Genomic DNA, 26,604 nt, shown 5'->3' on the forward strand with positions numbered 1-26,604 from the left:
TGGAAGAAACTAAATATGAATAAGTTAGCCCCATTCTCTTCCCGTTCTCTTTTTGGGAGATGGTGGTCCAGCACTCCTTGTCCCTGTGCAGATAAATTTCATCTAATTCTGAGAATCAGTATTAGGAAATCCATTCACCCACCTATTTAAGTCATACTACTTTATCAGCCTTGCCAAGAGTTATTTTGTTGTTACTTTTCAGTTGGTTCATGAATCAGATAGAGAAGTATTGTTTGTTTAGCACCTCAGACCCCAATGCTCCACTCCTGGCCAACAACCAATCATCCATGTTTTCTATATAGCAAAAGTTTATGAAGTTTTTGCTACATGCTTGGTACTGTGCTAGGTACTGGTGTTGGTGAAAGGATTGTCTCAGTCTCTGCTTCAATGTGTTTAATGTCTAACCTCTGAATCAATTATAGGGTCAGCACCAAACCCAGGCAAAGCTAAGGAAATTAAGTAAGGAAGGAAAGGGAGCCTGAACTCTAATTCTGCTTGACACAGCTCCTATTCCAATAACTGACAAAAGATAGAACTTTTAATATGTAAACAGTTCAGTTCAGACTGTTTAACAGTAAACTTCTAGACATTTTTAAGGGAATTTATTGGAAGTTTAGTGTCTTTGAACTAAATTTATATTATTACACTTTTAAATGACATTCACAGAATAGAATATTTGCCTGCAAATGTTGGAGATACCTTAAATATATTTTGTAACATCCATTTCAGTTCTTTCGCTTTAATTTTAATTTGGCTTGTCTATAAGCTCTTTCCTCTTGCCTTTGTGCCCATCTTTCCAGTGATAGGCAATTGACAGTTTTATGCTTGTTTCTTAGACTATTCACTATGTAATTAATAACTGACCACATTAGGGATCTATACCTCATTTATAATTTCATCTGCAAAGTGTTTTCCCTCTGCCTCTTAACTGAATTTTTTTTGAACAGCTTAAAAAAATTCATGAAAGAAAGAAAAAGAAAAGAAAGAAAGAAGGAAAGAAAGAAAGAGAGAAAAGGAGAATTTATGGATCCTATAACTTTCCTTATAGTAGGTCTAGTAGGCCTGGAACTTTCCTTACAGTAGACTGAACAAAAAGACTATCTTTGGAGAAAAGGCTATTAACTCAGCTGGGGGAAAGGAGTGGAGACATTTCTAAAACCTACTTAGAATTATTTCTACCTGGAACCCACATCATCATTTTGCCTAAGACCCAGCCTGTTCCAAGTTCCTCTTTTACTCTTAGTCTACTACCAGGCCAAGGTTTACCCAGGCCTAAGTCTGTCACCCCTAATAAGTTGGATAATGTCAGTGTATTGGGATGGATTTTTACTTTCTCAAAGGTACTCTGTTCCAAGAAATATAATGGCTTTTTTTGATTAATTTTTGAGCAGTAAATGTATATACTGTTCACAGACCATGCCAAAATAGTTTAAAAATGACACTATGGAAAATCATTAGCCAAGCCCTTTGCAAATTTTAAAGATAGAATTTAAATGCAGTTTCAGGCATGCTCATAAAAACAATCTTTATCTGTTTCTGACTGTGACTGATTTTGACTCTGCTAGGAAAATCTCAGGGTGGAAATTTCCTGAGCCGACAGCAGGTCATGCTAAATTAGAGCCACCACTCTTGGGAGGTGGCAGGAGTTAAAGAATGTAACTAGATTTATTTCTCATTAGTTATATATCCGTAAAAGCATTGAAGAGTAACGTTCTAATTTCCCAGTTTTAGAAATAGAAACGGTTTTTCCATTCAGCTTTTCCTAACAGGATGAGAGCACAAGACACCTAAAAACAAAGCTTCAACTGACTTGTGGCATGTTTTAGAAACATTTTTCTCCCACAAGAAAAGAAAATTGTCTCTTTCTTTTAGTTTTTTCCAAGTCCATATTATCTTTTCCAGGGCACGTTAAGATTAGGATATCAAAAGCAGACATACTGTACTCTGTAAATGGATCTCTAACATTTAAACCCCTTTGAGATGCACACAGGATTTCACTGGGAATGTTAATTCATGAAAATTGAACCACAGACCATCTGTGCCTACCTTCAGACCCCAATTTATCCTTTAAAAAAAAAAATCTAAACTCTTCCTTTGTTTCTAGATATTTTTATTCACTATTCGCACTAGTAAAATGTTACTCACATTTGTAAAATTACTAAAAACTAAAATTTTGATATGACAAGATGGCAATTCATATAACCCATTATTTGGGAGGAGGCCAGGAATTGAAGGCAAAGGGAACTGGTTCTTTTTAATAAGACCTCCATTTTTTCTCAGGTTTTAAAAAAGTTGTGCTCCTTTCCTGACATCACCTTCAACTTTGTTTTTTATTATCTCTTCTTTTGATATTAATTCCCCCCAAATTTAATGTGACTAAATAAATCCGTTGTAGCTACTGTAATGCTTCATAACAAATCACTCAAAAGTTCAGTGCTTTGTAGCCACAAGTGTCTATTTACCTTCTTGCAGGTCTATGGCTTGTCTGAAGAGGCTCTGCCACAGAGTGTAGGTTGGTTGGGATTTGTCTCAGGCTTCAGTTTGGTTGGCTGTAGGTAGGCTCATTATGTCTCCACATACTAAAATACCAGGAGTTACCCAAGCCATGACCCCTTCACAGTGGCCCGCAGGAGGCTCTGAGGGCAAAATAAAACATGTGATGCCTCTGAAGACTTTGGCTCAGAATTCCATGTCTGTTGGCCAAAAACTTCAGAGGGTCAACTTCAACATCAATGAGGAGGGAAAATACACTCCATCCTTGCACGTGCACTGCCAGGCATATGGCAGGAGGGGGAGTTGAGAAAAATCATCAACTCTACAATAGTGACCAATGAGAAGGGATATGATTGGGTGAAATATCTCATTGTTTCTTGACACCACCTCAGGCTGTACATTAGCCTGATATAACTTGCCACTGGTGGTATATATTACAAAGGGTGCCATTTAAAAAAAAAAAAAAAAAGCTTAGTTTAAGAAAAATTATTTGTACATATTTCATCAATCCCACATCATAATGACAATTGTAGGTAAACATAGGATTTCATAGTCATTCACACAGATGGGCAAATATTTGCACAAACATTTGTCATTCTCTAACATTCATTCAAGCATAATTAGCCTTTTCAAGTCCAGGTACATCCTTTGGTATTGCAGTGACTTTCCTTTGATTCCATTTACCTCAGTGGGTTTTAGGTAAAGCATAGAATTAGACAAGTTGTTCAAAAAGACTACTTTAAAAGAAGGAAATGAGAAAAGGAAAAGTGTATAAGAAAATGTGAGTGCTGGGTTAGAGCAAATCACTCTGGTGATACCCATGGTGAGTCTGTACAAACTGAATAGACTGGAATCTGAAATCAGTATCTAGTGAGCGCCAGCCACCAAACAGCACGATGAGATGGATCTCAGCATCATCCTAAACCTGGAATTTTAAATGTGTAGCCAAAGCTGGCACTGATATAATCCCACGGATTTTGATTTTAGTTACAGGGTTTTAGTTCCTAGGTTGTTCAATTTGAATCAACAACAGGATGTGGCTACAAAGGGAAATAGTGTTTACTTTTAGGTTAATTAGGATATATTCCCCCAAATAAGAGAAGCAGTTTTGCTCTTGATTGGCCAGTCAATATATGGAATACTCTATTAAGCTGGTGTCATCAATTTCAAGACAACTATTGAAAGTCTGGGCTGTGCACAGAAGACAACATCCAGGAGAGTAACATTACTAGAAATTAGTCCACATTGAAGAAAAGCTGAAGGAACCAGGTGCTTATCTTAAATATGAGAAAAAGTAATTATATATTTTTTCTTAACAAGTATTTAAAAGGCTGCTGTGGTCAATATATTATCTTTGTTTTATAGAGGTTAAAATTGGGGATAAAAACAAAACTGATTGCCTTTAGTAAAGGTACAACTGCAATGATTAGTGTATTTAAGCAAGAGAATAGATGCCTGTACAGAAAAGGTTGAATGGTATTTGTGACTATTTGAAAATTTAATATTTCAGGATATTACTCTGTGCTCCCCATTTTTCAAAGGAATATGCTATGTCCTGACCCACTCATTTATTCATATATTTACTTTTTTCACTCAACAAATAGTCTTTGAGAATCTGCAAATGTGTACTGATCTTGGCACCAGGAATACAGCAATAAACAAGACAGACAAAACCATTGTCTTTATGGGCCTGGCATTCTGGTAAAATGAAACAAATGACAAACTTGTAAGGAAGGAAGTATTCCCAGATTGTGATAAGTTCTCTTAAGAAAATGTGTCATTAAAAGTACTTGTTTCAAGAATGTCAAGAATGCATGTTTTGTTTGTGTTCTTTCACCCATTTCCACTCCATCACTTTCAATCTCCTTTCATTTCCTTGCTCATATCTAAATGTTTAAGTCATGATATGGTATAGAAGAGGAAGGAACATAAATATGCACTATATATATAGACCTTGGATTGACCATTTACTAGTTATATGATGTTAAACTATTTCCTTAGCTCCTTTTGCCCTCCCTTTTCTTATATATAAAATATAGGAAACAGAGATAATATTAGCAAAAGGATAAACTGTGATGACATACGAAACATTTATCTCTGCTGCTCATTCTTCATTTGCATCCCTCCTCCATCCTGCCCCTGTGAGTGCCTTCACAGTTCCATTTCTCCCTTTCCCTGCCTAACTCTGTGGCCAGAGACTGCCCCTCAAGGACTGCAACTCCTTGTTTCTCTTATTGACTGACTTCCAGTTAAGTTCAGCCAGTGGAAGCACAGGCAGGATATTAGGAAGAGAAATCAGAGTATTTCTTTTCTGACTTTTCATGCCTTGGCAGTTCTATTCAGCATTAGCTGCATCTCTCCAAGTCTAAAACTTCAGCCAGCTGGCCCCTTTTTTATTACTCTGGCTCTCTCTGGGCTCAAGAAACTTCATTTCCTCCCTGGTATTTTGGTCCTAGGAATGGTATATTTTCCTGCTGATGTACTATCATCACAGACATAACTATGGGTTCTCACTACCCCTCACCCTACACACACATCCATAGGTAGCCCTTTGTTAGAATCTCTTCATTTGAACCATTTGGGGAGAATTCTGTTACTGTAGGGATTCTGACTAACCTAGTACCAGACACCAGAAGTAGCCACACAAAGTAGATCCTCAATATAATATTCTGGAACTGATTCATTGACATATTTGATGAACACATGGTCTTCCTGGAGGAAAATGATAAACTGGTAATGTCATGGCATAGCATCATAAATACTTAGTGCTGATGTGGGATGGAGAGCCAGATATCAAATGGCTGTTGCATTTGGATTCTCTGACAATAATAATTACAAAGACTATGGGGTAGACTAGCTGTTTCCAACTATCCTGGGAGCTTATGAAAACAAAAAAAGATAAGTTACAGGACTTAAATTTCAAACACAAAGCACTAGTGGAGAGTGAAAAACTTCTGTGGTAACCTTAAGAGAACCTCTTCTCTTTAGTAACCATAGGGCAGATATCCCTGAGGATTGGGCCCAAAATAAGATTGTTTATGTTGCAGAATTGCTACATTATATAAATACACACCATCACCACAAGATTAGAGCATTGGTTAAGAAGCTGGACTCTGAGACTTGGAACAAGCATATTTGGATAAATCCATATAAAGGTGTGAACTTGGATTCCTCAAATCATCCTGAGGTTCTTTTGAATGAAGTTGCCTCTCTCCCCGTGTAAGAGAAAAATCATCTTTCCATTCATAAAGACCTTTCAATGACTTCATCTGGACTTTTACCTCACAATGAGATATCAGTTCTTCTCAATACCCACCTGTGTGTCATCCTTCATCGTCTCTCTACCCATAACTAGAACTAGATCCCAGAATCTCTCAGGTGGAAAATTGATAAGCTTATTTCCAGAAGAGACTGAGTAGGCATCTTGACACTTAGAAAATCTTTTAAAATTGTATCAGTAGGAACCTAATGAGCTGGGGGGAGGGAGTGTTTAAGAATATTTGTTGAAGAAGGCAAAATATAGGAGTGAATTACCTGTAGAGATGTACTTAGCTCGAATTTTGAATTTAGTGTGCCAGCCAAAGCAGCTTTAAGTACATTTAGTAGTGTCCTCTCTTGACTACTGAAGCATGGATTCAATGAAAACCCACAGTTCACGATGTCAAGATGCCAGAACTTCCTTGCCCTATGTGAAGGAAGGAATCTAAAGGTTTAGAGAATTGAGACTATTGAGGTAGATTTATTATATATAACCTACACATCCTTCTTCTATGTCAGTCAGGAGATCCCAGAGAACATATTTTCCATTGAGGCAATAAGAAATTTTAGAAATTCATGAAGAAGAGAACAATGTCCTTGAGAAAGTCCATGGTAGCTTCCTTTGACAAACTGAAAATAAAGATGAAGGATGTAACCATTGTACTAGGGTCTCTCATTTCTTGGACCCTCTCATTTCAATGGGAATAATGCAGTCCTGGAGTGGGAAATACCATGTGTTAGGGCTTAGCCCTCAGAGAAAAGGTGGTTGCAATTGCCATAATCAGCCACAGAGACTGAGTGGCAACCAGTGTTTTGACCTGCAGAGATCTGTTGCTGTGGCTAGTTGGCAACAATGTTCTCTGGTATAAAGCGGATAAGCAGCCGGCAGGCATTACTTGATCTCTAAAACTGGAAAGAGTGTATGTCTGGTAAGCAAAATCCTAACTGGAGTGACCGAAGGAAGAGCTCATTACTTCTTATAATCTCCCACTCAATTTCTAGACCTAGGAAGTTTTCGAAGAAGGACCTGGGAAATCAGCTTCTGGGAAGATGGGAAGATGGACCTTGGAGAATGACTGGATTATCAAAAACTTAATCTGATTGTAGTTACTATTCCAGAAGTTATATCTTTGCTGGAGAAAATTAACACATTCCCAACTTCCTAGGATAGCAGCTATTCACCTGGCAAATGTTTTTGTCTTTGTTTTTGTTTTTTTCTCAATCCCCAGCTATGCTATGCAAAGCCTCTGGCACAGACAGGGCAGACGCATAGAATCTGAAGGCAAAGCTAATATTTCTCTTTGAAAAACATCTCAGGAAAATAGCTAGCTTTTTGGTTTTGAACACTCTGATATCTAACTAGAGATTGTATACCTCAGCCTCCCTTGTAGCTCCATATGGCTAGTCGCCTACCTTCTAGAAATTGAAATGTGAGAATCTATGGTGTATACAACATTTACTGCATTTACAAAGGAAGTTCCTTGTCCTGGAATTTCTCCTTCCCTTCCCATAAGCTGGAATGTAGATATTCACAACCCAGCCTCCTCCATGCAGATGAAGAGAAAATGCTAGGTGTGGCAAATGCTGTGAACCTGATTTTGAATGACTGCATGGAGCAGAGCTGCCCCACTAGCTCCAAGTAGCCAGAAGGGTTCATGAGCAAGAGAGGAAAAAAGAAACCCTACATAGTATTTAAGCCACTGCCTTTCAGAATCTCTCTATATCACCAGCTAGACTTAACCTTAACTACTACACTCCAAAAACTAAATGTTGTATTGCCACCATTGCCCTCATCCCCTCCCTGTTTTTAGGATGAATTCTTTATTATCCCTTCAACTTAACTAATAAGCAAATAATTATAAACTTAAAAAACATTTTTCACCTTTCAGTTTGGAAAAGAATAAATATTTTAATAACACTTACTATGGGAGAGAATGTGAAAACTTCTCTCAAATTGGTGGTGGAAGGGTAAATTGGTGCAAGCTTCTGGATGACAATTTGGCATAATCAATCAGATTTTAAAAGCATGTAGTCTTTGATCCAGTAATGCTGCATCTATGAAGCTGTCCCATATGGGCACAAAGTTGTCTTTATAAGAGCATTCATTGCACATTGAATGCAGTAGCAAAAAGCTGGTAGCAACTTAAATCTATCAATGTCATTATTATTGACTAACTGGACCTCAAATTTCCAAATGTAAATTATGTTTTCCTAAGATGAGGTACTCATTTGTCTAAAAAAAAAAATCTAAAATTTTCAAATATAAGAGAAAATTTTATAAACAGAAAATGCCTAATTTATGTGGTGAATCATTCTTGATTCCTTTTTGATTCAGTTACTATTACGAATGGAAAGCATTCAAACCATCCAGAAGCTTATTTATGGTCACATTAAATATTCTAAACATCGTATTAGGAATGGTGGCAACTTCCAAGCTCACTGATTCCCTAAAATCTTCCCTTGGATAAACTTTGCCAGGAAAACTTAACTTTATTCTTAAAGACATTGTTTCAGTCCCAAACATCACATGTATAGACCTAAATAAAGAAATGATTACCATACTAACAAAATTTCTATGTTTGCCCTTGGTTATCACTTAAGGGCTTTAGCTGTCCTAATGCAGAAGGTAAGAAGGTCACAGAACTCTCCCTGACTTTTTCTTGTAATACTTAAAGGTTTACACTTAAGCCTGGAGGACTTCCTCTCAATGGTCTCAACAAGGGAAGAGTTATGAAATATTTTAATATGGCTGCATATTGGATATTTTTCCATCCTTTTTAGTTCACAAGATTGAGCCTTGTCAAGTTTTTGCTTTTAAGAGCCATGCTTACACATCTCATGAATCAATGTTTCTCTTGCTTCAGAGGGTGATTAAGATTTTTTTTCACATTTCTGTTCTTAACTTGGATGTGGGGCATTTTCCAGGGAGTGCCCTTGGCTTTGAAGTTGCCTTTCCAATCCTATCTCCTTTTTCTTCATGGAGGATGGAAAGGACCTGCATTTCCAGTTTGACTTATTCAAATAAGAAAAATATTTCCTTTGCATTTATTTGAACTTTCTGGGTTTTTTTTTTTTTTTTTTTTTTTAATCACTGGACATTGGCATGAGTATGTTTGTTTTGATTTCAGTTTTTTTTTTGGTCTTTTGTCTTTTGTTGTTGTTGTTGTTGTTGCTATTTCTTGGGCCGCTCCTGCAGCATATGGAGGTTCCCAGGCTAGGGGTTGAATCGGAGCTGCAGCCACCGGCCTACACCAGAGCCACAGCAACGCGGGATCCGAGCCACGTCTGCAACCTACACCACAGCTCACGGCAACGCCAGATCGTTAACCCACTGAGCAAGGGCAGGGACCGAACCCGCAACCTCATGGTTCCTAGTCGGATTCGTTAACCACTGCGCCACGATGGGAACTCCTGATTTCAGTTTTATTGCATGTAAACTATTGCATAAAACAGGGGTTTTGAAGTATGGTCCCTGACCAGCGGCATCTGTATCCCTTAGGAACTTGCTAAAAGTACAGATTTTCATCCCCATCTCAGACCTACTGAATCAGAAACTTTGGGTAATGGGCCTAGCAATCTGTGTTTTAATAATCTCTCTGTGTAATTCTGATGCACACTTACATTTGGGAACTCACGGCATAAAATAATATGAAAAGTGGCCTTGCATTTGAATATGTTGTAAGTAGAACTGAGCAAATATACATGAAAAATGGGGTATTGTGTGAGTTATATTCTGAGTCTTAGTGTGGAATCACCAGACACAGTGCTCTAAATTTTAATGTTATTAGCCATTGGTGAGGAGGGGCAGGAATGGGGGCCAAGGCAGTTAGTTTCTTACTCTTTTGTTTAAAGTATTGCTTTAGCGGGAAGTACTTGAGCCTTGGTACTTTAGGTGTGATCTGAAGACTAACATGTTCAGAATTACCAGCATGTGGGAGCTTGTTGGAAATTCCTCCAAGAATCTGAAGTTTAAGTAGACTTTCTTGTGATTATATTCACATTGAAATGAAAGGAGACCTTGACTTAGTTGAGTACCTAGTGGCCTTTAGTTCAGTGTCAAGGTGTATCTTCCTGCATTTTGGGTTTGATTCACACTCTTTGGATGCCTAGACTTCTTTGCTAGATTCCCAGTCTGTTGCTCTACTGATTTTCACTGATTTGTCTTACATGAGATCTATGAATGTAAAATTATATCAAAGACTATCTGTCTTTTAAACTTGGACAGGTACTACAGAATTGCCCTCTCTAAAATACTAATCCTACAAGCTAGGTGATTTTTGTTTGTTTGTTTCAATAATTAAAACATGATTTAATTGTCACTAGAAAATCTAGTTAGATTAATATGAAGAAGAAGTATATTCACAAAAATCCCCCAAAATGTTAATAAAACATATTTTAAATAATAAATAATAAAAATAAAAATTTCTAAACATAAGAATATTTTGGTTAAGTGAACAAAATACCACATGGTGCTTGAGGAACTGCTAAACATTTAAAAATTCTCTTTAATACACTATTAATTCTAGAAAATTTATATAAGTATAAAAATGAAGTCATGATAGACTATGAAAATATATAGGTGAATGGAGTTCCCCTCATGGTGCAGCAGAAACGAATCCAAATAGGAACCATGAGGTTGCAGGTTTGATCCCTGGCCTCACTCAGTAGGTTAAGGATCCAGCACTGAGGTGAGCTGTGGTGTAGGTCACAGATGCGGCTGGGATCCCATGTTGTTGTGGCTGTGGCATAGGCCAGCAGCTGTAGCTCTGATTCGACCCATAGCCTAGGAACCTCCATGTGCTATGGGTGCAGCCCTAAAAACAAACAAACAAAAAAAACCCAATAAAAATAAAAACAAAACAAAACAAACAAACAAATATATATATAGGTGAATTATTTTTAAATCTTAGAGTAGGAAAAACTATTTAAGTCAACTTCAAAGGCTGAAATCATTTTTTAAATGCATATGCATTAAAAAATGTGGAAAAAACACTACTGTATACCATTTTCTCACATATTTATAAAGTGGGCAGATAGTCTTAACAGAAATAACTAAAAAATTGTCTTAATATACAAATATGTCTTATTTGTCTTTCTAAACCATAAATTGATTGAGAACAGGGACCTATGTTCTTTGCTATTGGATAACATTGCTAACACTTCTTGAGGATGTAAATTAATGAATAAATGTTAGAAAATCAATATAAAATCAATATAGGCAAGTACTGAAACATTTTGAGATGTGTCTCTGGTTGAAGAGTTTTATTTTTACTTCAGACTGCAAACTATGGTCACATACAGTTGTTTTTACATGAGAGAGGGCATACAATTATTCAGTGACAGACCCATGAAATAGTTTTTAAAATAATGCAAACAGGAATTCCTGTCATGGCTCAGTAGTTAACGAACATGACTAGTATCCATGAGGATGTGGGTTTGATCCCTGGCCTTGCTCAGTGGGTTAAGGATCTGGCATTGCTGTGAGCTGTGATGTAGGTTGCAGGCACTGCTTGGATCCAGCGTTGCTGTGGCTGTGGTATAGACTGGCAGCTGCAGCTCCAATTTGACCCCTAGCCTGGGAGGCTCCTTGTGCTGCAGGTGCAGCCCTAAAAAGACAAAAATAATAATAATGATGATGATAATGCAAACAATATTTAGCAGTATCTAAGGAATGATTATGGGTTTGGGCCTTGATGGCTCCTTGTTTCATAATTTTCTAAGCTAGATTTCTTACAATTAAATACCTACTTTGAACCCAGTATTATGAATGGGCATGTTTTCCTAGGAAAGCAAGTACTTTTCATAGTTGAATGTTTTTTTGTTTTTTTTTTCTATGTATTTTTGCCTTTTCTAGGGCCACTCCCGCAGCATATGGAGGTTCCCAGGCTAGGGGTCTAATCGGAGCTGTAGCCCCCGGGCTACGCCAGAGGCACAGCAACGCAGGATCCGAGCCGCGTCTGCAACCTACACCACAGCTCACAGCAGTGCTGGATCCTCAACCCACTGAGCAAGGCCAGGGATTGAACCCTTAAACTCATGGTTCCTAGTCAGATTCATTAACCACTGAACCACGACGGGAACTCCCTCATAAATTGAATATTCTAAATGTTTTCTTATATTTAATTATATTGAAATTTCAGATGAGGTGTAAGTAGCCAACCATAAAAACAGTACCACTCATGGTACTTTGGTGGTGAGTCACCTTCTCAGCTATATCATCAATTATCCTCTTTTATTGGGTTTTAATCGTAGTCTTATGCTCACACCTAAAACCCCATTCACTGACCTGATGATAAGTTGTATATAACATAGCACCACACCAATGTACCATGTAACTTTGGGCAAGAAACTATCTTCTAATTCCCGTTGTGGCTCAGTGGTTAATGGACTCAACCAGCATCCATGAGCACACAGGTTCCATCTCTGACCTCACTCAGTGGGTTAAGGATCTGGCGTTGCCATGAGCTATGGTGTAGGTCATAGATGCAGCTTGGATCCTGTGTTGCTGCTGTAGTTCTGGCATAGGCCAGCAGCTACAGCTTGGATTCAACCCCTAGCCTGGGAACCTCCACATGCTACTGGTGTGGTCCCAGAAAGACAAAAGACAAAAGACAAAAAAAAAAAAAAAGAAAGAAAGAAAGAAAAAAAAGAAACTCTATCTCTTGATCTCTTGCTATGTCACATTTTGCCACCTGTAAAAGTGCATTTTTATGTCATTTTATTTTATTGTATTTGGCTGCACTCGTGGCATGCAGAAGTTCTAGGGATGGGGATCAAATCCACGTCATAGCAGCAAACCAAGCCATAGCAGTCACAACACCAGTTCCTTAACCCACTGAGCCACCAGAAAACTCTCAAAGGTGCATTTTAATGTTTTTATTTCATACCACACTGAAACTATTAATTTAGTCACAGGGTCTTAAAGGCAATACAAGAACACAGAAAGAAGCCAGCAGAGAATCTTTATATTACAGCCTTTTCTCCTAAGATTTATTTCTACTCACCAGAAGGAAATATTTACAATTGGCTCAACTATCTTTATTATCAAGCCTAAGGTATAAAAACGGGTCAACCATGGGGCACTTAAGGTGATGGGATTCTGACCATAGACCTGTTCTCTGTTAAACAATCACCTGGGGAAGTAACCATATATGCCCTAACTTGCTACAGCTTTACCCATCTGCTTTCTTCCCACAAGCTTTGTTAAAGGTTCTTTGTAAAAAAAAAAAAAAAAAAAAAAAAAAAAAAAAAATATATATATATATATATATATATATATGTATGTATACATATAAAAAATATAAAAATATATATATATATATATGTATATATGCCTCTCCAAGTCTGCTATTGCCCCAGGGTGCTCCAGCATCCACAGCATTTGGCAAAATATTAATTAGCCCTTTCATTTTGGACAGGGTACCTGCTCCCCACCTATTCCCACAATCTTAAAAGTTTGAGGGTACTTGCTTCCTGAGACCACTGAGCCTAAGATTTGAAATCAGGAGTTCCCGTCGTGGCGCAGTGGTTAACGAATCCGACTAGGAACCATGAGGTTGCGGGTTCGATCCCTGCCCTTGCTCAGTGGGTTAACGATCCTGCGTTGCTGTGAGCTGTGGTGTAGGTTGCAGACGTGGCTCGGATCCCGCGTTGCTGTGGCTCTGGCATAGGCCGGAGGCTAGAGCTCCGATTAGACCCCTAGCCTGGGAACCTCCATATGCTGCTGGAGCGGCCCAAGAAATGGCAAAAAGACAAAAAAAAAAAAAAAAAAAAAAAAGATTTGAAATCAGATTCCCTTTGTTCCAAACCCACATTCATTGCCAACCTCACACTCTCACAGGCCTCAAGTTTGTGACTCTAATACTGAGATGGGCTGGTGTGTTCTCCTCTCTCTCTCTCTTTCACACACACACATGCACATGCACCGAGGAAAATCTATTACAATCACGGTGACAAATAGCAGCATTTCTCTCTAATTACCTCCTCGTTCCCCTACTGGGGAAACCATGTAGTGAGTTGTCCAGTCTATTGATTCTACTGAGGGAAAGGATATTTCTTGGTTATGGTCACAAGGTGAGAGACCAGACAATGAATATTGAAAAGATGCTTGGAAAAGGATACCAAGTCAAGCCAGAAGGGGTTGTCATTGTCTGAAATGGATTATCAAACAAAAAGGGCAGCCTGCAAATACTAAGAGCTACAAGAGACAGGATAGTTCCTTTTCTCTCCATTTCTGTTCTTACCCCTTCCAATCCAATCTGCCCTATAGCCTGAGTGAGCTTTTTAAAACACAAATCTAAATAACTAGTTCCCCAATTAAAAGCTTTTTAATAATATCTTCTTTTTGGTCTTGGAATAAAGTCTGAAATCATTAAAATGACCTAACAAGAATCTACATGATTTGACCTCATAAATGTTTCACTGCCTTCACTCTCTTGCACTCAAGCAAATTTAGATTATGTCACAACTCTGTTGAAAAAAAAAGAAATCTTTGATGGCTCCCTGTTAGCTGTAGAATTTGAAGTCCAGCTTCCCTGATTTACCTTAACTCAAATTTGGTCTCCATTATTTTCTTTTATATCCTTGTCTTTGGTAACCCACACTCTCTGTGCCTACTTGTTCTCTCTTTTTGTTTTCCATGTTCTCCCAACCCCCAAACTCTGCATGTCTAAATTTTTCTAGTGGACCCTAAATCTTACTCCACCCCTGTGTCCTCTCTTAATTCCCCCTGTCAAGAAATAATCTCCTCACTGTTTGTGTTGTTGTAACATTCTACCATGGCCTTTTACCCCTTGCTTCTTTGGGTTATAGCTCCTTTCTAGTTTCATCTCCTCTTCTTGCCTGAACATTCCTTCACATGTAAACACAGAAGGACATCTGATTCATCGGTTGTTTCAAAACATCCAGCAGTGTCAGGAAGCTTCGTTGGCACTCACTCAACCAAATATTTGTGCAGTGCCTGACTGTCTTCAACCATCAAAAATCAATCTCTCTGAGAATCTACAAAACCAAGCTACTAGTGACTTCTTTTGTCTACTGCTGCCTGAGTAGAGAGTGCCAAACAGTCCTAGAATAAACGAATTAAGTTCCAAAAGATGAAGAAGCACAAAGCAAAGAGAATAAGAAAGAGATGATCACACCATGTGCTGATTGTTTTGCCCAGAAGGCTTCAAGGCCTTTAATTAAACAGTTTAACCATGGGAGGCAAAAGATGGAATGTGCTCCTAATTAATGCTTTAAACTCATTATGCTCCCAGGCCAGGAAATATAATAACTGCCTAAGAATTTGGAAATTATTTCTGCTGAGATTGTGGCAGGTTTCTTGGATAAATCTCAGTCACTGAGCTTCAAAGAAGCCTGTGTTATTAGCTCAGCTGATATCATGAACCCAAATGGGGCAGAATTTGATGATGGAAGCTTGATTTACATATATTAAGATGAAAAACATCACCATACTCAAATCTCTTTTCTTCCTCTCTGTCTTAAAATTTCGTAAAAATAGTGCATAGTGTGGTTGAAATATTATTCAGTGATCAAATCCTTAAAGACATTTATTGAAGAATTGTATATGTCAAAATTAACCTTGAAAGTCTTTGAGATTGTATGAAGTAAACATGGTTTGAGGATCTATTTCTCAGGAAGTTCACTACAGTAAGCCAACTTTCCCTAAAGTAGGGACAGATGACTGTTTCTTTGCAAGTCAGAGGAAGTAATTTGCATATAGCCAAGAGCCTTATTTTGTGAAAGGCACTTTTCTTCTTTTATTCCCTTTAACTTAGAAAGTTAAATTTACAAATTTAAATGTACACAAAATGGACCGTATGTCTCCAACTGCATCCAAATTCACTTGCTTTTAGGAATTTTAGTACACTTCCACAAAAATATAGTTGAACTCCATAATAATAACTGTAAGCAATCTAAGGATTAATACAAATCATTTTCTCTGGTTAAATTATTAATTCTATAATTTTAAAATGATTTTAAGTTAAAAATTGATTTAATAGGCCATATTTAATCTTATGATTATTTTCCAGTTAAGTTATTTGAATGAATTAAAGTGGTTTTGTCCTTTTTAATCTATTCTTCTTACCTCACTATTGAAACATTTATGAGTGGAGTGTTTGAAATTTGGCCACACATTCCACAAATCTTATTCTCTCAATTCTATTTTATAATGTTCAGAAGATTTTGATAAAGCAGAAAATATTAGGTAGTCAAAATCAGCCAGTTATGTCTTTTATTGTGGGTTTTTATAAGACTAGTTACTCTACCATTTCTGACTCAGTGCTGAGATTTCTTCTGTTTATTAGATAATAAAATGTACACTGAGAAATATTTCCTATTTTTATGGGTTTATTTATCACATTTCATGTGTCCTGTTCCCTAGACCATAAGTAGTATTTTTAGACCAACTGCAATTCAATAAATACTATTTTTGAGTAGCCATTATATGAAAGACATTAGTTTGAATTCTGCAGAGAACACATAGATAATCAATATGTTATTCCTGAGCTCAAGTTTTTACACTCTTAATAGTTTTTAGGAAAGCTGTGATAGCCCAGTATCAGAATAGCTCTTAATTGTCCTCACCTTCTTGATATTTCCTACCTTTGTATAATCCTTTCCCACATTGAGTCAGGGCTGGCCAGTAGGACACTATGGAAGTGATGATGTGTAGCTTTCTCAGCTAAGTCAAAAAGTCACCTCAGCTTCAGTCTAGGCCTGCTAGGTCATTCACTCTGAGGGAAGCCAGGTGCCTGTCAAGAATTGTGCAGGTCTGAGATTTTACCCATTTGCAAGCTAACAAGTTGCCCTGCCACAGTTTCATGAGAGATAGTAGAAGATATTAGACTCCTGGGTCATCCCCAAAGGACAATTTATTATGAAAACAATGGAACTAGAAAGAGAATCAGCATTGTGCCAGTTCCATAGGCCATTGCAAAGTGGGCCAAGTGATACCTATCCATGAAGTGGTTTCATTAAAGGAAGTGGACCCCAAGTTTAGGAAACCCAGTTTTGTTTTTTTTTATAATGGGCAACAAACCTGTCTGATCTTTACCTTAGGGAGATAATACCTTTATTATTTGGGAGAAGAAAAATGAACTACCCTCTGATTGGAGAGAGACTGTCTACCAAGGCTCTTTTGCTCTACAAACACTCTTCAAAAGACAGTTCAGAACATAGGAGGTAATTTCCTCTGCTCACAAAGTATGAAACGCTCAGAAAACTGTCTCCCAATATTGCCAAGCCATAAGACCCTCATACAGCCCTATCAAGAGATCTATGTGGTGACGATCAGAGGCCTCTCACAGGAGCAGTGCCACCCTACCAGCTCAGCAACCAAATCACCTGGAAAGAGGATCCTTCAGACTCAGTGAAGGCTTCAGGTGACTACCTTCCTAGCTGAAATATAGGTCTGGTTTGAAGGACCTCAAACCAGAGTCATCCAGGAAGTTGCTCCCAGATTCCTGATCCACAGAAAATATGAAGGATGATAATATTGTCATTTTAAGCCACGAGATTTGAGGTGATCCATCCCACAGTAATACATAACCAATATAAATATATGGGCTTCAAAGTAATGTTCTATCATAACAAATGTCTTAAAATGTGACAGTGGATTTGGAGTGAGGTAAAAGGAAGAATCTGAAGGCACCTAAAGGAAATATAAGAGGCCTTAAAGAGACTTTCAGCAAAGGTTGACCACCTTTGAAGGGTAAAGAAAAGTGACGTGACGTTATTGAACACTGGGGGAGAGGGATCTCTGCTATGTTGCTGTAGAAATTTAGCAACACTGGTGCCTGTAGTAACATGGAAGGTGAAATGTACCTGAGGAACTGGCTGATCTAGCTAAGATTTCCAGGTGGTATTGAAAGTCCCCTCAGGCTTCTTCTTGCTGTTTAGAGTAAAATGAGCTAAGTAGCCTTTTTGGTTATACAATGTGTTACACTGTGGGCAGCTTAAGTTTTATTAAGTAGTTTACCACTTGTCCATATTGCATTTTCAGAAGGTAAATCATTATTTTCTACATAAAAGATAGTTCCCCATTTTAACTTTATAAACAAGCAACATCTTCTAAGAAAAATTAAACTCATTAGAGGGAATGTAAGAACTTTTGTTTTAGCTGACTTGATTAAGTGACTTTAAAGGCGAACATAAAAAAATGTAATAAGAAATAATACTTTCAGTGTTAGCTTCCCAGAGAGTTAAATTACCCTGGTCAATAGTACTGGAACTCAACTCTCCTGAGCCAAAGTGCGATGAAGGAAGTTTCCAGGAAGACAAGTGCTGAGACATACTATTCACCAGCATACAAGAGAAATATGAGATATCAAAATAGAACACCAGTCTTGGAGGAACAGTGTTAAATACTTATTTTCACAAGCAAGTGCTTTCCATCGTCAATAATTATTCTTTCTTACTTTGCAAAATTTTAAACAATAAAAAAAACACTTGGTCGAAAACATTCAATAAGCTTTCAAGATGCCAACTTCAATTTGGCAGTGATACTACGCTGGTCTGTGAAAGCTGAACACATTGGACTGATTCAAATGATGAATAATTTGGAAGCCCATGCAAAGTAGTTTCTGAACCCTTTCTTAATCACCTGCTTCTACAGTCAATGGTTACAAACTTTTCAAAGTCTGCTGAATATGCCCTGCTTTAAATCTTGTAATTTTTAAACAAATACAATCAAACAAAACAGTCATAGAGTGAATCCATTTTAGAACATAAAAATTAACGTTTGGAATGTTTGATTTAATTTTTCTTTTTTTATTTATGGTCCAAATGCTTTAACATATTTTTATTTAGCTTTTACACACAGACACACACACACACACACACACACACACACACACAGAAACAAAATTGAAAAAGAGGTCATTGAAAAAAACTCTTTAACAGCAATTCTCTTTCTTATTTTGCTTTTGTAGGAATATTTGTCTTCAAAAAGATATTGTCAACTTCTAACAGAAATTCATCAAAATGATAAAATCACTGGGGAAAAGGGTTTTCTTTCTTTCTTAGGATTGAGCTCTTGGTTTTGTTCAAAAGACAGTAAAGTGTTCCTTTCACTCTGATCTTATTTAGAAAGGGCAATCGTCTGATTCTGGGCTCAGGAGAAATATGGCTGTTACTTTGTAAGGAAAGCTAGTGTGCCATCCACTCTAATCTCCTCAGCTCCAATCCAGACACCTTTCCTTTTAACTGTAGAGGCCAGAGACACTGATAGGAAATGGAGACAAGTATATCATCCCAGAAACTGCATGAAATATGCTGTAGTGTAATGTGCCCTAGTAGGGCTGGGGGTTGGGAAAACTGAGTCTTGACCAAGCTTTTCTCATAAATTGCTGTGTATTCACTTGATATCATTAAACCTAAGCTTCCTCATCCATGAAGTAACATAATTATACTGAGTGATCTAAGTTCCTAGACAATTCAAGAGTCTCTGATTCTAAAATTTCCTATCTTTCAGATGGCCATAACTTAATATCAAATTATGAACTCTGATTTTACAGAATAGTATCATTTGTAGGGAATTTTTTCCCTTGTGATATATTTTTCCTTGAAGTTAATGTCCAATTATTTTGAAAGTTAAACACTGTTTGAAATGCACCATTAGTCATTATAATTTAATGGCCTGTCTAAGAGTAGTGAAAACCCCATGACCTTGATACTGTTAGAAAGGTCCTTGCTGTGAGTTATTTTACGTATGCGATGAGTTGTTTGACATCCTTGTCACTAAACTATAAGCTTGTGCAACTTTTCATGAAGCTATTTTTCAGGAAAGTTGAAATCTGTCACTGAACATATGTTCTTTTACCAGATACCTGCTTTGATTAATTGATTCCATCGCAAGCCACGGTGGAGTTGACATGACAAAGGGTGTCTGTTTTGTATTCAGAGGATCATTTCTTTAAATGAAAATATAAATTGTGTTTTGTGTCAGATGGTTTTTCTTCCTGAAAGGAAGATGACAAGGAACAAGACAGCCATGAGGCTGGCTTCTGGCTTTTTACTAAGACCAAATACATTCAGTCAGTGGATAAATCCACAGCACAGAGAGGCAAGTGAACACTTCTAAATTCCCTAGATAAAGTGAGGAGTTTTTCTTTTTGTTTTTGTTTTGTCTTTTTTTAGGGCCACACCCAAGGCATATGGAAGTTCCCAGGCTAGGGGTCCAATCCCAGGCTAGGGGGCCTACACCACAGCCACAGCAATGCTGGATCCTTAACCCACTTGAGCGAGACGAGGGATTGACCCCCCCCTCCTCATGGATACTAATCTGTTTGTTAGACTCATACATGGTTTCTTACTGCTGAGCCACAAGACGAACTCCAACTGAGGTTTTAATTTCAAATATTTTAAGTCCATGCAGCATATGGGGTGGAGGAGGGAGGGGGCTATTGTGCATGAAGAAAAGTATTTTGATATTGAAAACAGTTTTATGTGTTTTCTTATAAAGACATGATTTCAGTTGAAAATGTCAGATTAGCACACTTCTCCAAAGGCCAGAACTCTACAGATACTTTTGTTGGTTTTCTGACTTTTTAAATGATTTTTTAAATTTTTTCCAAAAAGAAAAGTGAGGAAAATTTTTGAAGTGGAACATTTGAACAGTTTGTTCACCCATATTACTTTTTGATCTTCTTTTTTATCCCTAACTTACAGGAAAAATATATATATATATACTTAAAAAAAATCTACCAAGTAAACAAACTCAACTAAGAAATCTAAAACATCTGAACAGGAGCCAGCATGTAGGTGAAATTCATCTTAAACCATTCGATTCACACGTGTTCTTTCTCTGACAAGACAAGACAAGCCAAACAGCATCTAACAGCATTCCTCCATTTTTTCCTTTTGTTGTTTGCCAGTTAATTTTTATTCACTGGAAATGCCAATTTTCCACATGCTATTCAATGTGGTGCACTTGTTTGAAAAGAAGCAAAGCAAAAGAAGTAAAGATGCTAAGGACTTAACTCATTCCTCCCTTCTTTGCCCTCCTCCTCCCTCAGAGTCCTCTTTCTTCCAAGCTTAGTGAGAAACAAAAGCAAACTCATTCAACTTTCAAAACTGGAACTCATGCCAGGTGAAATATTTTAGTGAGGCTTATCCTCCACATGGTCACACTGTATAGGTGGGCCTAGTTAAGTGGTTTTTGTTGGCTACTCTGTTTATTATGACTTAGCAGTCACACCCTCGGTGCCAAAGTGCAGCTCAGCAAAGTGTGTGGGTGGGTGGGGGATGTGTGTGCTTTGTTTCAGAATGTAGAGCTAAAGAAAATACATAATTTTAGAAATTCAAGAAACTCATTATTTCAGAACACATTTAATCTACCCTGAACCTTTACTAACATTTGGTCTTTACCATATACACCTGAGAGTCAGTAGCTTTTACACTCCGTTCATTTTTTCCAATCAGGTAAACTGGAGGGGAAAAAATGTTCAATCACTTACTTCAGTACTGATTAGAAAGTCGAGATAAAAAAACGAGCGTACAAGACAAAACTTTCTTCTCAAATTCTTTTGCCTATGTCACCAGAGAAGTTTCTGCCTAGGGGAACATGGCAAAGTCATGCGAATACTGAAATCCAAAAATCTTACAGGAGGTGCAACATCTCTAGAGTTACTTAACCTACAGGGAAGGATCCCTTTACCCAGACTTGGCTTGGAGGAGGACCAATGGTCAGAATGCATTAAAGCAATGCAATTCAGGGCATTTGCTAATGAAAAGAGCCTAAATAAAACTGTTGGAATCCAAACCATCTTGTAGGTTGTAGATGATTAATAGCAGATGAAATCCAAAATATATTGGGATATAAACATGTTCCATAGAGTTTTAGTAGTGGTACATTAATAAGGATGACTAATGCTTGGTTATTGTCATCACACACTCGTGTAGCATTTTAAAACTGGAATACATCTTCAAGATTAGCTGGCTCAGCTCCTTCATTTTACAGACAAAGAAACTGAGGCCCAGAAGGATTAAATGATTCATCAACTGTCAGTCACATGGCTAATTAACAACAAGAGTGGGTTTTACATTGTTCTCCTGACAGTCAATTCAACTCATCAAACTTTGGGGTGCCCCTTTTATATGAAAAGAACTTTTCCTACCTATGCCAGAAATGAGAAGATACATAAGTCACAGTCCCTGCCTTTCAAGGTAGAATAATGAAGGAGTTAGACAAGTATAAAGCTAACTATAGTGCAAAACAAAGGAAGTATAAACTTCAATGGGTTCAGAGAATGGGGAGGAGAAATTATCCACAATTTCTTGCTATTCTGCACAGTAATCTTTTTTTCACAATTATAATAGAGTAATGACCTGAAAAAAACCTCAGAAAATCCACTGAGTTCATCAAGTAGCTATCCAAATTAAGGAAGACCAACTTATGCCTTGGGAGGCACAACTCTTCCAAGTGTGGGATATACTTCTTGAAGCAAAAGGAATAAATTTGATATTACAATAAGAAGTACTTCATTTTAAAGTATTTTGTTAAAGATGTAAAAGAGAACAAGGTGGGAGTTCCCATCATGGCTCAGTGGTGGCGAACCCAGCTAGTATCCATAAGAACGCAGGTACAATACCTGGCCACACTCAGTGGGTGAGGATCCGGTGTTGCTGTAAGGTGTGGTGTAGGTTGTAGATGTGTCTCGGATCCTGCATTGCTGTGGCTGTGGCTGGCAGGTGCAGCTCTGTTTGGACCTTTAGCCTGGGAACTTCCATATGCCGAAGGTGCAGTCCTAAAAAGCAAAAAAAAAAAAAAAAAAAAAAAGGAAAAAATGAGAACAAGGTGAAGAAATATCATTACTTTCAAAACAACCAATAATTTTTTTCTCTTAATTAAAAATACTGCATGACATAACTCTTCAATGGTTCTGCACTCTATTATTTATTTTATTGGCCGCCTTTGGACAAAGCCTTATGACTCATGACTTTAAAGATATATCACGGAGTTAGTTCCCTTCGTGGTGCAGTGGTTAACAAATCCGACAAGGAACCATGCGGTTGCAGGTTCGGTCCCTGGCCTTGCTCAGTGGGTTGAGGTTCCAGCGTTGCCATGAGCTGTGGTGTAGATTGCAGATGCAGCTCAGATCCCGCGTTGCTGTGGCTCTGGAGTAGGCCGGGGGCTGCAGCTCCGATTAGACCCCTAGCCTGGGAACCTCCATATGCCGCAGGAGTGGCCCTAGAAAAAGGCAAAAAGACAAAAAAAAAAAAAAAAAAAACTTACATACGCTAACATAATAAAATCCATTAGACTTTTATAGGGTCATTTTTGCCAAGTATTAAAACCAGTTTATATCTACCCATTTTTGTTACCTACCCCTGTAAATCTGGAATTCTCTGCAGATTTCATGAGCAAATTCCAAACTCTACAATTGAAGTCATCAACAGAGGTGGTGAATGGAAATCATCTTTATAGGAAAGTATCCTTTGCTAAGAAGAACATCATTAGTGAATCTGATATAATTTAACACTGGATCTTTCGATAGATACTTGATTTAATCATTTGACCAAATAAAAGGACTACAATTAAGAGCACTTTTGGTTTTAAAAGCATGTCTTCTCAATTATATGCTCTATACTCACTGAAGATCTAGCCCTCCGAATACTAGAAAGAATATATAATAATTGAGAAGGAAAGCAGTAATGTTACTGTAAAGAAATTTAGTATGAGTCTCATAGACATAGAAAAAAAACTTAGGGCAACTAAAGGGGAAAGAGGAAGAAAGATAAATTAGGAGGTTGGGATTAACATATACACACTAATATACATACATATATATATATATATACATTTATATATATATATAAAATAGATAACCAACAAGGACATACTATAGTATGGGAACTATAGTCAATATTTTGTAATAACCTATAAGATAAAATATTCTGAAAAAGACTATATATATGTATAACTTAATCACTGTGCTGTACACCTGAAGCTAACACAACATTGTAAATCAACCATACTTCAGTAAAAAATAAATTAAAAATGAATTTATTGTCTAATAGAGAAGATGATACAATGAATGTTTAATCAATATGTCACATGCAACAGTTGACTCAAACATTGTTAGAAATTGGACAGTATCTTGCAAGAGGTTAATCAGTCCTGTCCAGATACAGTTCAACATTAAGGACCAATAAAAACAAAAGTAACTGGTTTGAAAGGGAAGAAAGCATCTACCATTATTAATACAAATGTGAAATGAACTTCAACAAGCATCAATATAGACACCCACAAAGTTTCTTAGTAGAGGTATAGTCTATACAATATTGTACATTAAACAGAGCTCAAGAGTGGCTTCATCTTTTTGTGCTTAGAATTCTCTTTCTTGGTATGGCAAGGCACAGTGAACTCCTAACCAAAAACGGCTTCTCACAAAAGCAGCTTAATATGCATCTGCTGCCTCTAAGATGAGAGCAAGCATCTCATCCCATGAAAGATGAAGCCACCAAAAAGAATGGGTGGAAAGAGCATAGGCAACATTGTACAAAGCATATTAGAGAGAAGCAAATGCTGCAAGAAATCCAAATGCAAAGATAAAATGCTGTCCTCAAAGACTCTGTGTCGAAGAAAACCTAGAAAGAAGTAGGAATTCAATAAAAATGCCAAAAGCTAAATTTGGATATCTCAGCATGAACTGACCAATACAGAATATTATACAACCCACATTCAAAGGACTCATACTAGACTCTGTGACACTGTTCCTAGCCATATGGATTCTGGGTAGATGTTCTCATCAATTCTTTAGAAAAGGGGAACAGGCATTGGAATTCTGGTGCCCACTGTGCATAATTAACCTAACTAATAAAATGGAATTCCAGTTGGTTTATAATGCGCCACCGTCTTCCCCATGACTTAGTATCTTTGGCCATGTGACTTACTATGGTGGAAAGAAGTAAAGCCTCTCTGAGACAGCATTAATTGAGCTTTTTGGTAAAATGCAGTGTTCAAAAGAGGGTAGTTCCATCGTATGTGAAATAATTACATTTTGAGAATTTGACATATGTGCCTCATGGGAAATTTCTTACTACCAAGGTTGAGTCTGGGTTGGTTTAAGGGTAGGTATGTGACCTAAAAAAATTCAGTCTAGGTGAATCTCAGAACTTTTGCATCAAATGCTCAGATAGAAACTTCTTCTCTTTCTTTGGCCCTTATGGTGTGTACCAATGAGTCCAAGGGCAGTGACATTTATTTTGCTCTCCTGGGGCATTTTTTTTTTTTTTTTGTCTTTTTGCTATTTCTTTGGGCCGCTCCCTCGGCACATAGAGGTTCCCAGGCTAGGGGTCGAATCGGAGCTGTAGCCACCGGCCTACGCCAGAGCCACAGCAACGCAGGATCGGAGCCGCGCCTGTAACCTACACCACAGCTCACCGTAACGCGGGATCGTTAACCCACTGAGCAAGGGCAGGGACCAAACCCGCAACCTCATGGTTCCTAGTCGGATTCGTTAACCACTGCGCCACGACGGGAACTCCTCCTGGGGCATTTTTATAGTCCAAGGTTGGACTCAAAGAATAGAAGACAGAAAACTTCAGGAAATCACAGCGAGCTTCTGGATTTAGCCACATCTGAAGCCAACCCTATTTTGGAGTTAGAGTTATGCAAGTCAGTACATCTCCTTCTTTTTAAGCCGTTTACCATAGGATGTTCTGATCCTTGCAACCACTGGCAATCTAAATAATATAGCCCTACAACTTTCTCTACAAAATGTATATTTGTAGCTTCCTTCAGGCTGTGTGATCTGGTTCCTTTCTATTTCTCTTGCTTCATGACTAGTCACCTTCCTATACTCACCCTTTTCTCCAGCTATAAAATCCTGCTGGTAGTTCCCTAAACACATTGGACTATTTTAGATCTTTGCGTTTTTTGTCCCTCTCCTGGGAAAGTCCTTGTCCCCTTTCCTGACCTATTTAATTCTATTTATTCCCCAAACCTTTCTCCTATGCAATGCCTCTAAGAAGATTTTCTGGACCAACTCCAACCTGCCAAAGATGCCCCACCTATGCATGCACTTGATTAACCTTTACCATGGAACTTGTATTGTAATGGCTTCCCCCCAACTGGACTAGAAACTCTCTAAAAGGAGGATTCATCTAGGATCTTGGATTTAATATTTTCTTTTATTTTTTCATCATCCGTACCTAAACTAACACTTGTTGATGTTCAAATGGTGGCTGAATTAATGAATGTGTCAGACAACAAAAGAAAAACAACAAGCCTAATTCCAGCTTAGGACAATGTTATTGTCCCTTATTTTGTTCTCTTTGTTTTAGATTTTTAGGAAAGAGCCAGCAAACTTAATGGATTTTAATTACTTAGAATGTGTTTCTCGGCTTTGCTACAGTTGACTAACCCATTAGGAGATAGGTAACCAGATAACCAGATAGGAAACCTAATTGCAGATGAGTTACCTTCCCTGATTACTCACCATTAGTCACCAGAGAGAAATAAACAAGAGAGATCAAATGGAACAGTAAAAATTCACCATTGCTGTTTGAAAGTTCTCAAAACACGTGATTTACATGATGATGTCATGCTTATTTAGACTGAGTACACAGAGGTAAAATGAGAATAAGAAGAATTTGAGGAATAATTACGGTAAATGGTTTCATATTAATTGGTATGGTAAATGATTTTGTATTAGTAGAATTTTTTTAAGGTTTCTAGAATAGACTACCTTCACTAAAAGCATCCAAAGTATTACTCTAAATTCCAGACATTCCAGAGTTCCCTGGTGGCTCAGAAGGTGAAGGATCTGGCATTGTCACTGCTGTGGCTCAGGTTTGATCCCTGCCCCAGGAATTTCCATATGCTGTGAGTTCAACTAAAAGCAT

General features: G+C 37.6%; 1 long non-coding RNA gene across 5 annotated transcripts in view; it reads right to left on the minus strand.

The window, feature by feature from the left end:
* The window catches only part of LOC146406045 (uncharacterized), a 181,690-nt gene that overhangs the window by 152,663 nt on the left and 2,423 nt on the right, over positions 1-26,604 (minus strand). The window contains exon 2 of one of the 5 annotated variants that reach the window (XR_014839880.1): positions 2,463-2,636. The exons of the other annotated variants lie outside the window; for them this stretch is intronic. This is a non-coding gene — a long non-coding RNA (uncharacterized LOC146406045). The remainder of the gene's footprint in view (positions 1-2,462; positions 2,637-26,604) is intronic. 5 annotated transcript variants of the gene reach the window in all.

The sequence above is a fragment of the Sus scrofa genome, chromosome 1 (genome assembly GCF_054392235.1).
Source record: "Sus scrofa isolate SSC_HxYL_T2T_F1_AM1 chromosome 1, Sscrofa_HxYL_maternal_Yorkshire_Landrace_v2.0, whole genome shotgun sequence".
Classification (NCBI taxonomy): Eukaryota; Metazoa; Chordata; class Mammalia; order Artiodactyla; family Suidae; genus Sus; species Sus scrofa.